The sequence below is a fragment of the Dromiciops gliroides genome, chromosome 3 (assembly GCF_019393635.1).
Source record: "Dromiciops gliroides isolate mDroGli1 chromosome 3, mDroGli1.pri, whole genome shotgun sequence".
Lineage (NCBI taxonomy): Eukaryota > Metazoa > Chordata > Mammalia > Microbiotheria > Microbiotheriidae > Dromiciops > Dromiciops gliroides.
In genome coordinates, this window is record NC_057863.1 from 285398901 (window position 1) to 285413775 (window position 14875).

The window sequence follows — 14875 nt, forward strand, 5'->3', positions numbered from 1 at the left end:
CCTAAAAGAAAGAATTGGTTTGTTTAAAAATAGAGGTTACAAGTGTCCATTAACTGGATATTCAGGATTGCAACTGACTGGCCCATTGCTAAAATACTGTACTAGCTTTTATAACATAAACTAAATTGTTCCCCAGGGGGTTTACATTCCCAACAATTGCTGTGCAAATTGTTTTCCCTCTCAAGATCCTGAATTTCTTTTTTTAAAACTGAGATAACTCCTTGTCTATATCCAGTCCACCAGTGATTTTTTGAGTGTGATGTTTTCTTATCTCATTTATTTTCTTCGGTTTTTCTAAATGAGTCCTACGAATGCTTTTCTTGTGTCCTATTCCACTTCTCTACTAAATGGGATAGCTACCTTGCATTTTTCTCATTCTAATGTCTTTAATATTTCCAGAAACATAAGTATAATCATTGCTAGATACTTCACTGATGTTCATGGATACTTCTGTAGGATTTACATGCTGAACATCTTCTGAATAAAAAGATTTAATAACATATGGCCTATTATAATGATTCCATGGTCAAAGTTTGAACAAAACTGTATTTTCACTCTTGCTCCTGAGATTTTCTAGTTTTCTTGTCATCAAAAATGGATAAATATATCTGGTTGTTCTCTGCTTTCTGTTGGGATCTGTGAAAATAGTAACCACTATCATAGGATATGGTATAAGCCCCTTTTGTTGATTTCAGTTTTTATTGTATGTCTCACTTACCAGGTTTTTGTATTTGTTTGTTTTTTAACCACATCCCAAATACTTAGCCTTATTTTCACAAGGCACCTGTGAGAAAGGAGAAAAGGAAGCCTGGGAGGTCGTGCCTCTCAGGTTTGGTGGCAGTGGTTAAGGCCCTGGGGTTCCATCTACTGCCAGCAGTGGCTCAGCTCTCTCACAAGATCTATTAACCTAACTTTAAAGCAGAGGTGAAATGACAGAGCCACTGTGACAAAAATAGTGTCTGAAGCAAGAAATAAATTCAGTTTTTCCTGACTCCATTTCTAATTCCATATCCACTATGCTATGCAATTATGAATGGAGAGTGAGACAAGAAAGGGTCCTAAAATATCTCTTAAGTTTTGATCGTGAATAGATGAAAGAAATGTATTTCCCTCATCATCAACAACAACAAAATATGTAAATTGGCAGGAATGACTGATTTAGAGGGGAAAGGTAAGGTTTGGGGTTTTATTTCATTAAATATGAGCTGTTGGAAGGACACAAGTATGTAAATATCTGGCAATCAACTGGAGGTAGAGGACTACAGTTCAAGGAGAGATTAAAACTAGATACTTCAATTTGGGAAGGGAGAAGAGACTGATGAATCAGCAGAAAAGACCAAGGAGGAGAGGGCACACAGGTTAAAAAAAAAAGATCAGATGATAGTCATCTAAGGGAATGTTAAATACTACAAAATATAAAAGGGAGATGAGAAATGAGGGATAAAACATTAGGGCTTTTTTGTTTGTTTGTTTGTTTGTTTGTTTGCGGGGCAATGGGGGTTAAGTGACTTGCCCAGGGTTACACAGCTAGTAAGTGTCAAATTTCTGAGGCTGGACCTGAACTCAGGTACCCCTGAATCCAGGACCGGTGCTTTATCCACTGCGCCACCTAGCCGCCCCCAAAACATTAGTTTTAACAATTAAGAAGTCAATGATGAGGGGGCAGCTAGGTGGCACAGTGGATAAAGCACCGGCCCTGGATTCAGGAGGACTTGAGTTCAAATCCGGCCTCTGACACTTAACACTTACTAGCTGTGTGACGCTGAGCAAGTCACTTAACCCCCATCGCTCTGCCAAAAAAAAAAAAACAACAACAACAAAAAAAAGAAGTCAATGATGACATTTTAATGATTTCTTTTAGTGGAGAAGAGTAGTTGAAAGACAGGTTGAAAAGGGGTGTTCATTTTGAATAAGAGTTAGATGGCATTTTATATCTAACAACTATATCATACTCACTAGATTTTAGGAATGACAGATCAGAACAATGCTCTAAAGTACTAATCCTGATGCACTCTGCTTATGTAACATTCCCTCTTTTAATTTAATTGGTTTCTTTACCCCAATCATATACAATTCTAGGGGCAGATAAATTTAAAATATATATATATATATATATATTTCCTGGTTCATATCTTATAGTGATAAACATCAATGTGACTTGAAAGTATTAGGATTTGAAATTACATTCTGACATGACGTGAGGATCCAAGGTCTCCAAGATTTGATTTTCTATAGGTTAGAATTTCCTACTGCTACATTGTCACTCTGATTTGAGGTTCAATGGTAGGTTAGCATTTTTTTTGCAGTCTATTGCTTATTTAGTACTGCTAAAAATTGTTGTTACTTTCTATATAGGCTTTTTATATCAGTCCTTCCCTAATATAGATCTCCTCCTGACTGAATCCTCTTATAAACATGAAAATTAGTTGAGAAGCCAAAAGGACTGTGTCTCTTTGAGTATGCTACATTCCTGCTTCCACAGGACCTCTGCATTTCCCAAGAGCCATTAAATGTTTCACTGTTCTCATTTCCCATGATCAAGATTGACCATAAATATGTATTTCCCTTCATTTTTATAAATGCATACACATGCATACATTTAGATATATGTACACACATGAGATATATGTATATATACCATATATACACATGTGTGCATGTGTATATATATATGTATGCATATATGATTTTTATCATAATTTTTCTTGCTTTTGTGGTCTGTGCTGTGGGGACTAATTTTTAATTGGGGAGTGCTAGCTAAGTGGCTCGCCACAATATTGGGGCAAGGAAGGAGACTGGCAGCCTCCCTCAAAACAGAACAAGATTTTAACAAGAATGAACTTAAAAAAAAAAAAAACACAGACAGGATCAGTAGGATCAAGGGAAAGGAAATAAAATGGGGAAAGGGAAATTACAATACCTGAAAAAATACCACCGCCCAGGAATCAGCTGAAAATATGCAGCAGAACGCCTGTCGCTTGCCAGTTTCCACCTCCAATGCCCAATTCTCCTCCTCCAAACCTAGAAACACCCCACACAGCCGCAGCCAATGGGATGGCCGCTCTGACAGTCACATGACTGCCCTCACTAGGCCTCCAATCATTATAATTTTGCCAGGCCCATGTAGGCATCGGCGAGTGGTGATGACGTGACATGCCAGAGCCCTGGCAATGGCTACAACCAGTGGGTGGAGCACTGTGCGGTTTGCGGAGCCCCAGGTCAGTGTGCGCCAAGGCATAAAAATCTCAAATAACAATTAATTCTTTACTGTGCCAACTACCTACACAGGGATTTTTTGCTGGGGCTCCATAAATAATTGTGTAGGCATGAGAAAAGTCTTTTTTTTTTTTAAATCAGTTTCACTTTCTGAATAAACTTCCAGGCAGCATCAGGCCAAACAACAATAATGCTGACTAGTCTGATGCAGACAAATGTATCAATCAGCCAGTGATTCGGAACATAGTGATGGGAGGACTCTACAGACCTCGTATCTCTTCTTCCCTCTACTTATTTAATTCAGGAAGATCTTGCTAGCAATTTGAATATGATTTGATGTACAAAAAAGTTAAAGAAATAGTGCAGACTATTATATCATCATACCATTGCTTAATAATTGTCATTGTTTTACTTAATAAGTACTTGAGAAGACAGGGAATGGAAGACAAGTAATTCTGGGTGAAGTTCAAATTTTCTTCAATGGAACAATGGGGGAATGCTCCTACATTGTGGTTAAACTTCAGATATCCTCTTTAGGATATTTAGGGCTCCATTGAGGTTGAACTTTATAGATATAATTGTTCAGTCATTTTTGTCATGTCCAACTTTTCATGAACCCATTTGGGGATTTCGTAGCAAAGATATTGGAGTGATTTGTCATTTCCTTCTCCAGCTCATTTTGCAGAGGAGAAAACTGAAGCAAAAATGTTTAACTGACTTGCCCTCGGGTCACACAGCTAGTAAATGTCTGAAGCAGATTTTTTTTATTTATGTAAATTTTTTTATTTTCCCCAATTACATTTAAAACAATTTTAACATTCTTTTTTCTTTGTTTTGTTTTGTTTTTTTGTTTTTTGTTTGTTTGTTTGTTTCTCCCTCCCCCCCCCCCAGGGCAATGAGGGTTAAGTGACTTGCCCAGGGTCACACAGCTAATAATTGTCAAGTGTCTGAGGCTGGATTTGAACTCAGGTCCTCCTGAATCCAAGGCCAGTGCTTTATCCACTGTGCCACCTAGCTGCCACATTAACATTCATTTTTAAAACTTTGAGTTCCATTCTCTCTATCTTCCTCCTTTCACCTCTCCCATTGAGAAGGCAAAAAGTTCAATGTAGGGAAGATCTGTGTAGTCATGCAAAACATTCCATATTATTCATGTTTTGAAAGAAAACATGGACAAAAAGAACTCAAAAAATTAAAGAAAGTTTTAAAATAGTATGCTTCAATGTGTATTCAGAAACCATCAGTTCCTTCTCTGGGTATGGCTAACATTTTTCATCATAAGTCCTTCAGCATTCTCTTGGATCATTGTATTGCTGAGATCTTACAATACTGCTGTTACTCTGTACACAGTATATTTCACTTTACATCAGCTCATGTAAGTCTTTCCAGGTTTTTCTGAGAGTATCCCGCTCATCATTTCTTATAGTACAATAGTATTCCATCATAATTACATGCCATGCTTTATTCAGACATTACTCAATTGATGGGTATCCCCTCAATTTCCAATTGTTTGATGAAACCCAATTTAAATTCATAAAGATTAGTGTTCCTGACTCCAGGCCTGGCTCTCAATCCACTGTATTACAAATCTAAATGATATATGGACTATTCCAGTCAAAATGCTGTCAGTCACCTTAATGTTGGGATTTTCTCATGCAAAGTTAAATTAGTATGATATCTAAACTGCAGTAGTTGACTGTCTATTTGGTGGAGAAGTAGTAAGTTATTGGATTGAATAGTTGACATAATGGTTAAATTATGTAGGACTCCAGAAGCTGGCTAGAATCTAGAAAATAGACTAGAACTATAGAATAGAATGGAAAATAGGACATCATTGGAATTTCTGGAAAGGGAAGTGGCATGATCATAACAATGATTAAATATTAATTTGGAGGGGCAGCTAGGTGGCGCAGTGGATAAAGCACCAGCCCTGGATTCAGGAGTACCTGAGTTCAAATCCAGCCTCAGACACTTGACACTTACTAGCTGTGTGACCCTGGGAAAGTCACTTAACCCCAATTGCCTCATTAAAAAAAATTAATTTGGAAGTGGTTATAACATCAAAGTTCAAAAAATAGAATGGATTAGAAGAAGTAAAATTTGGAAACAGGGAACCTAGCTAGATGATTATTATTGGCTAGGGATTGAGAAACTGGACTATGTAGAGTGTTGTATTTGGAAGTAGAATGAAAAAGAAAATACTTTCCAACAATAATATTGATTTGCCTGAGCAAGTATAATGGATGAATCAAAGATGATCTCAATTTTTCACAGTTGAATACGCTGGAGAATGGTATCTTTTTTAGAGATGGGAAGATGGAAGGAGAATCAGATTTGAGTGGGGTTGAGGGAGAATTTGAATAATTATAATTTTATTGGTTTTAGACTTAGTGGGTTTGAGATAAAAGTTCATTGTTTAATAGTGTAATCACAGCACTTGCCTTTCTTGAGAGATTCTTAGGGAAATGGCAAGATTTATGAATGAAAGAAACTTCAATTAGAAACATGTCAAATAATTCTACTCTTTGGAGAGAGATAACAATATACTATGGAATTCTTACTATTCAGATAAAGCATACATTATTATGCAAATTACAGATAGTGGGAACCTCTGGCAACACAGTTGTAATTTATCATGTAATTTGTTTTGATGATATTACATACTCTTTGAACTGCCTAGTCATTCAGGGCTATTTTAAATTATCAAAATATAAATGCTTTTATACTGATTTAAAAAGTACACAAAAGGAATAAAACTCTAAATACCAGAGGATAGATGAATTCAATAATTTCTTTCCCTCAGTGATAACTTTTCATATACTTTCTTTATTTCTTGTATTCACCTATTAATTTAGATATTCATTCCACTTTTAGATTGTAAGCTCCCTGAGGCCAGGGATTGTTTTTCTTTTCTTTTCTTTTTTTATTTCACAGTATATCTAGCACTTAACACTGGCAGAGAGTAAGTACTTAATAAATGCTTACTGGCTGACTGACTGATTCACTGATAGCCATTCTTGCAAGTGACATGATGATAGATTTGATGTACTACTGGAAATCTAGACAGGTCCTTTCATACATACAACAATCATCAGGAAATAAAGGCTAAGCTCTTTGATGAGATTTACTCAAGCTTCTCGAAGGAGAGGTAATTATTATTCCATTTTCACAATATTTTCAATAGTTTAGAAGATGAAAGGGATTATAATGTTTTCTCTCTTACACAAGAAAGTAATGTTATCTATTTTTGCCTGTAGTGATCTTTGAATACAAGGATAACCCTTCCCAGAATTATAGTTTTTTATAAAATATTTCATCCAATAACTTGTTCCAATTGAATGACTATACTTGTTTTGGAATCTACTTTACTTTCTCCCACTCTACCATTTTATAATATCATCTTTATGCATCCTTCCCTCTCAATAGCCTACAGCCATTGTCACTCATTGTAATTGTCTTCACACTGATACTATGATTAATGAATCTTTGGGAAATCAACCTCCTCTATAACCAAGTTGGCCATGTTAAAAAATAAACAAGCAAAAAAACCATCATAAATCATCTGAAGCAGTGTTGTCATGCCTCATGTATTTCAACACCAATGGTCTGATGTTAACCCAGGCACAAACCCAGGCATGAGAATAATATATCCTCAGTTTTTATTTATCAAGAAACATTTGGTGATAAACAGGATTGACTCTAGCTTTCTTTCTCCCCTGACATTTTTTAAAATTTTATGTCTACCTCCCTTCCCATTTCAGTGGTTTATAATCATGGAATTATGAAGCTGGAAGAAACCCAAAGGGTTATGGGGAGCAAAATCTCTATTTTCTTTTCTTGAAATTTATTGTTTATTTATTTATTTATTTTCAACTTTTTTTTAAATGTATAAGGTATTTTATTTTTTCTGTTACATGTAAAGATAGTTCTCAACTTTTGTTTATACAAGCTTTACAATTTCAGATTTTTCTCCCTCCCTCCCCTCCCTCCCCCCTCCTCTAGACAGCAGGTAATCTGATATAGGTTATATCTATATATCTCTATACATATACATATAGATATAGATATATACACACACATATATATACACATACTAACATTAATCCTATTTCTGCATTAATCCTGTTACAAGAGAAAAAATCAGAGCAATGATGCAAAACCTCAAAATAGAAAAAAAAAAAACAACAGCACCCAAAACAAAAGAAATAATATGGTTCAATCAGCATATATACTCCACAGTTCTTTCTTTCTTTTTTTTTTCTTGGATTTGGAGATCCTCTTCTATCATGAGTTCCCTGGAACTCTTCTGTACCATTGCATTGGTGAAAAGAATATAGTCCATCACAGTAGATCAACACTCAATGTTGATGTTACTGTGTACAATGTTCTTCTAGTTCTGCTCATCTCACTCATCATCAGCTCACGCAAGACCCTCCAGGTTTCTCTGAACTCTTCCTGCTCATCATTTCTTACAGCACAATAGTATTCCATTGTATTCATATACCACAACTTGTCCAGCCATTCCCCAATTGATGGGCACCCCCTCAACTTCCAATTCCTTGCTACCACGTAAAGAGCAGCTATAAATATTTTTGTACATGTGGGTCCCTTTCCCCCTTCTATGATTTCTTTGGGCAAAAGACCTAAAAGTGGAATTGCTGGGTCAAAGGGTATGCACAGCTTTATCGCCCTTTGGGCATAATTCCAAATTGCTCTCCAGAATGGATGGATCAGCTCACAGCTCCACCAACAATGCATTAGTGTTCCAATTTTCCCACAGCCTCTCCAACATTTATTATCTTTCTTTTTTGTCATTTTAGCCAATCTGATAGGTGTCAGGTGGTACCTCAGAGTTGTTTTAATTTGCATCTCTCTAATTATTAGAGATTTAGAGCATTTTTTCATATGGGAATAGATAGCTTTGGTTTCTTCATCAGAAAACTGCCTGTTCATATCCTTTGACCATTTCTCAATTGGGGAATGACTTGGATTCTTATAAATTTGATTTAATTCCCTATATATTTTAGAGATGAGGCCTTTATCAGAAGCACTGGCCTCAAAAATGGTTTCCCAGCTTTCTGCCTCCCTTCCAATTTTGGATGCATTGCTTCTGTTTGTACAAAAATTTTTTAATTTAATATAATCAAAATCATCCATTTTGCATTTTATAATATACTCTATCTCTTGTTTGGTCAAAAACTGTTCTCCTTTCCAAAGATCTGATAGGTACACTATTCCTTTCTCTCCTAATTTACCTATGGTATCACCTCTTATGTCTAAATCATGTATCCATTTTGACCTTATTTTAGTATAAGGTGTAAGATGTTGGTCTAAGCCTAATTTCTGCCATACTATCTTCCAGTTTTCCCAGCAGTTTTTGTCAAATACTGAGTTCCTATCCCAGAAGCTGGAGTCTTTGGGTTTATCAAACACTACATTACTAGTGTCATTTACTACTGCATTTCCTGAGCCTAGCCTATTCCATTGATCTACCACTCTATTTTTTAGCCAGTACCAGATAGTTTTGATGACTGCCACTTTATAGTAAAGCTCCAGGTTTGGTACCGCTTACCCACCTTCCTGTGAATTTTTTTTCATTATTTCCCTGGATATTCTTGATTTTTTGTTTTTCCAGATGAATTTTGTTATTATTTTTTTCTAGCTGTATAAAATAATTTTTAGGTAGTCTGATTGGTATGGCACAGAATAAGTAAATTAATTTAGGCAGTATTGTCATTTTTACTATATTAGCTCTGCCTGTCCATGAGCAATTGATATCTTTCCAATTATTTAGATCTGATTTGATTTGTGTGAAGAGTGTTTGGTAGTTGTGTTCATAGAGTTCCTGGGTTTGTCTTGGCAAGTAGACTCCCAAGTATTTTATATTATCTACCGTTACTTTAAATGGAATTTCTCTTTCTATCTCTTGCTGCTGGACTTTGTTGGTGATGTATAGAAATGCTGATGATTTATGTGGATTTATTTTATATCCTGCTACTTTGCTAAAGTTGTTAATTGTTTCTAGTAATTTTTGACTTGATTCTCGAGGATTCCTTAAGTATACCATCATATCATCTGCAAAGAGTGATAGTTTTGTTTCCTCCTTGCCTATTCTAATTCCTTTAATTTCTTTCTCTTCTCTGATTGCTAAAGCTAACATTTCTAGGACAATATTAAATAATAGGGGTGATAATGGACATCCCTGTTTCACCCCTGATCTTTTTGGGAAGGCCTCTAATTTATCTCCATTGCATATTATACTTACTGATGGCTTTAGGTAGATACTGTTTATTATTCTAAGGAAAGCTCCCCCTATTCCTAAACTCTCTAGTGTTTTTATTAGGAATGGGTGCTGTATTTTGTCAAAAGCTTTCTCTGCATCTATTGAGATAATCATATGATTTTGGTTGGTTTTCTTATTGATGTGGTTGATTATGTTAATAGTTTTCCTAATGTTGACCCAGCCCTGCATTCCTGGTATAAAACCCACCTGGTCATAGTGTATTATCCTGGTGATCACTTGCTGTAATCTCCTTGCTAATATCTTATTTAGCATCAATATTCATTAGGGATATTGGTCTATAATTTTCTTTCTCTGTTTTTGCTTTGCCTGGTTTTGGTATCACCACCATATTTGTGTCATAAAACGAATTTGGTAGAACTCCTTCTTCACCTATTTTTCCAAATAATTTGTATAACATTGGAATTAATTGTTCTTTAAATGTTTGGTAAAATTCACCCGTAAACCCATCTGGCCCTGGGGATTTTTTCTTAGGGAGTTCATTAATAGCTTGTTCAATTTCTTTTTCTAATATGGGTTTATTTAAGGATTTTATTTCCTCTTCAGCTAACCTGGGCAGTTTGTATTTTTGTAAATTTCATCCATTTCATTTAGATTGTCAAATTTATTGGCATACAGTTGGGCAAAATATTTCCTAATTATTGCTTTAATTTCCACTTCATTGGTGGTAACATCACCCTTTTCATTTTTGATAATGGTAATTTGGTTTTCTTCTTTCTTTTTTTTAATCAAATTAACCAATATTTTATCTATTTTATTGGTTTTTTCATAAAACCAGCTCTTAGTTTTATTGATTAATTCTATAGTTTTTTTGCTTTCAATCTTATTAATTTCTCCTTTAATTTTCAGGATCTCTAATTTAGTATCTAATTGGGGATTTCTAATTTGTTCTTTTTCTAGCTTTTTAAGTTGCATGCCCAATTCATTAAAATCTCCTCTTTCTCTTTCTTATTCATGTAAGCATTTAGAGCTATAAATTTTCCCCTAAGCACTTCTTTGGCTGCATCCCATAGATTTTGGTATGTTGTCTCATTATTGTCATTCTCTTGGATAAAGTTATTGATTGTTTCTATGATTTCTTGTTTGGCCCATTCATTCTTTGGAATGAAATTATTTAGTTTCGAATTGATTTTCATTCTACTTTTCCCTGGCTCTTTCTTACATGTAATTTTTATTGCATCATGATCTGAGAAGGATGCATTTACTATATCTGCCTTTCTACATTTGACTATGATGTTTTTGTGTCCTATTACATGGTCAGTTTTTGAAAATGTGCCATGTACTGCTGAGAAAAAGGTATATTCCTTTCTATCCCCATTCAATTTTTTCCAGACATCTATCATGTCTAACTTTTCTAGTAATCTATTCACCTCTTTCACTTCTTTCTTATTTATTTTTTGGCTAGATTTATCTAATTCTGAGAGGGGGAGATTCAGATCCCTCACTAGTATAGTATTACTGTCTAATTCCTCTTTAACTCATTTAACTTCTCCTTTAAGAACTTGGATGCTATACCACTTGGCGCATACATATTCAATATTGATATTACTTCATTATCTATAGTACCTTTAAGCAAGATGTAATTTCCTTCCTTATCTCTTTATATGAGATCTATTTTTGCCTGCACTTTGTCTGAGATAAGGATTGCTACCCCTGCCTTTTTTACTTTAGCTGAGGCATAATATATTCTGCTCCAGCCTTTTACCTTTACTCTGTGTGTATCTCTCTGCTTCAAATGTGTTTCTTGTAAACAGCATATTGTAGGGTTCTGGTTTTTAATCCACTCTGCAATTCACTTCCGTTTTTTAGCAGAGTTCATCCCATTCACATTCACAGTTATTATTACTGACTGTCTATTCCCCTCCATTCTATTTACCCCCTTTGTACTTTTCCCCCCTTCTTTCACCCTATTTCTCCTCACCGACATTTTACTTCTTACCCGTGCCTCCCCCGATCTGCCCTCCCTTTTTATCACCCCCCTCTCTTTTCTTTACCCTTTTCTCCCTTGCTTTTGTCCTCCCTTCTATCAGTCCCCCCCTTTCCCTTCCCCTTTTGTTTCCCTAAAGAATGAGTTAAGTTTCTTTATCCCAATGAACATATATGTTATTCCCTCTTTGAGTCAAATCTAATGAGAATAGGGTTGAAACAATGTTCCCCCTCCTTTCTTTCCCTCTATTGTAATAGGTTTTTTTCCACCTCTTCATATGATATAATTCATCCCATTCCACCTCCCCTTTCCTCTCCTCCCCATAGACTCCCTTTTTAACCCCTTAATTCTTTTGTATCATCACATCAAAGACAATTTATATTTATACCCTCTATATAAAGTCCTTCTCTCTGCCCAAATATATTTACAGTTCTTAAGAGTTATGAGTATTATCTTCCTGTGTAGGGATATAAACAGTTTAACCTAATAGGGTAACTTTTTTTCCCCCCTGTTTACCTTTTTAAACTTCTCTTGAGTCTTATATGTTGAGATCAAATTTTCTATTCAGTTGTGGTCTTTTCACCAGGAAAGACTGAAAGTCCCCAATGTCATTAAATGTCCATCTTTTCCCCTGAAAGAAAATGCACATTTTTGCTGGGTAATAGATTCTCGCAAGTTCCTTTGCCTTCCGGGAATATCATATTCCAAGCCTTGCGGTCCTTTAATGTTGAAGCTGCCAGGTCCTGAGCAATCCTGACTGTGGCTCCATGATATTTAAATTGCTTCTTTCTGGCTGCTTGGAGTATTTTCTCCTTCACCTGATAATTCTGGAATTTGGCTACAGTATTCCTTGGAGTTTTCCTTTTGGGGTCTCTTTCAGGAGGTGGTCGGTGGATTCTTTCAATGATGATTTTATCCTCTGATTCTATGATATCAGGGCAGTTCTCCTTAATAATTTCCTGGAATATGGTGTCTAGATTCTTTTTCTGGTCATGGCTTTCAGGCAGTCCAATGATTCTCAAATTGTCTCTCCTCGATCTGTTTTCCAGATCAGTTGTCTTTTCAATGAGGTATTTCACATTTTCTTCTATTTTTTCATTTTTTTGATTGTGCTTGACTGATTCCTGGTGTCTCATGGATTCCTTATCTTCCAACTGTCCCACTTTAGTTTTTAAGGCATTGTTTTCTTCAGTGAGATTATGCACCTTTTTTTCCATTTGGCCAAGTGAATTTTTTAAGGTATTGTTTTCTTCAGTGAGATTATGCAGCTTTTTTTCCATTTGGCCAAATGAATTTTTTAAGGCTTTGTTTTCTTCAGCTTCCTTTTCCAAGCTGCTGATTCTTTTTTCATAGTTTTCTTGTTTTGCTTTCATTTCTGTCCCCATTTTTTCTTCTACCTCTTGCAATTGATTTTTAAAATCCTTTTTGAGCTCTTCCAGGAAGACTTTTTGTTCTTGTGACCAATTCACCTTCCCTTGTGAGGCTTCAGATGTAGACAATTTGAGGTTATTGTCCTCATCTGAGTTTGTGTTGGCTTCTTCCCTATTGATACAGAAGCTCTCAATGGAGAGGGCTCTTTTTTGCTTCTTACTCATTATTGCAGCTTATTTATTTATTCTTTAAGTTGAGGTCTGCTCTGGGGGCACCAGGGTCCTTGTTTTGGGCTTCTTCTGCAGGGGTATAGGTGCTGTGTGACCGGGTTTTTACTCTGTGGCCTTTATGGTGTGTGGAGATCCCCCACCCTGCACTTCCTGTCTGATTGTGCTCGGCCAGCCAGGTGCCAGACCCCGGTGTCTGATCCCGCCTGACCCGTTTGTCTCCCTCCCGGCTGGTGCAGGTAGGTTTTTCCACTGTCCTTCTTGGCCACCAGATTTTTGAACCAGGTTCCGGGAGTCTCAGTTGTCCGGCTGTGGCCCTCAGCTCCTGCTGACTTGCCCCTGACCCCCTCGGCGCTGGGTTGCTGCCCTGCGTTGGGCCTCCCTTTTGCCCGAGTCAGACCGACCTTTTCCTGAAGTCTTCTAAATTATCTCTGGTTGGAGTACTGTGTCTCTCTGTCTCTTTGCAGGTTCTGTAGTTTCAGAATCCGTCCAGAGGCTTGATTTAATGTTCGTTTTGAGGGAACAGAAGGAGAGCTCAGGCAGCTTGCTGCTTCCTCTCCGCCATCTTGGCCCTGCCCCCTATTTATTTTTAACATACTTTTATTTTAACATTGTTAGTTCCAAATTCTTCCCCTCCCTCTAACCCACTCCCCTACCTATTGAGAAGGCAGGCAATAAATTAATTATACATGTGAAATCCTGCAAAACATATTTCCATATTCATTATATTGTTAAAAAATAAGAAATATTAAAAAGTGTGAAAATTTAAGTTCCATTTTTTGTCAGATTTAATCAGTTCTCTATCTGAAGTTGGAGAGCATTTTATTTAATTTAACATGATTCTTTTGGAATTGTCTTGGATCATAGTATTGGTCAGACTAGTCAAGTCTTTCAGAATTCATCATCATTACAACATTAAAGTCACTGTGATGAATAATCACCTGGTTTTTTTCACTTCACTTTACATCAGTTCATAGTGGTCAACTTTATTTTTCTGAAACCACCCTCCTCTTCATTTTTATTTATTTAGTTAGTTATCTATTGATTTATTTGTTTGTTTGTTTGTTTATTTATTTTTGGTGGGGCAATGAGGGTTAGGTGACTTGCTCAAAGACACATAGCTAGTAAGTGTCAAATTTCTGAAGCCGGCCTTGAACTCAGGTCCTCCTGAATCCAGGGCACCACCTAGCTGCCATCTTCCTCTTCATTTCTTAGAGCAGAATAATACTCCATAACAATCATATGCCACAACTTGTCCAGCCATTCCCCAATCGAATGTTGTTGTTGTTTTTGTTGATCCTTTGGTCTTTAAGAGGACCTATCATATCATCAGCATCTTCTCTTCACTTACATATGAATTGGATTTGATTCAGGGAAAACTGCTCAAAGTCATGAGTCTCATTCTTGCCTCCTGAGTCATTAGAGTCCAGTAGCAAGACAAAGGTCAAGATGACTGGCAATGGCTCAGCATGCAGTGGTGACCTTGGCCTTTCTAAATTAGGGTCTTTTCTAGGTCTCTAATGTTTGTCTAAGACAACACCCATTCAATGAATAAGGGGTAGGCCATAAGTGAGAAAAGATGGCCCCATTTATCATCATAAAAGTGTTAGTCTAGGAGGGGACAAATGTTTTACCCTGAACTTTCACTGGTTCTACAACTTCAAAATTTCATTTAATCTGTTATTTTAAAGTTGTTCGGGAAGGAATATTGAGAGAGTTCACATAGGTTGCTGCATCTAATTCACCATCTTGGCTCTGCCCCACCCCCACATATATTTTACATATAAATTCATTAAAAACATGGGAGATTACATTCCTAAGGTCACACAGCTA

At 36.3% G+C, this 14875-nt stretch overlaps 1 pseudogene; it reads right to left on the bottom strand.

The window, feature by feature from the left end:
• LOC122747485 overlaps positions 1 to 14875 on the bottom strand; it is a 56163-nt pseudogene that overhangs the window by 1318 nt on the left and 39970 nt on the right.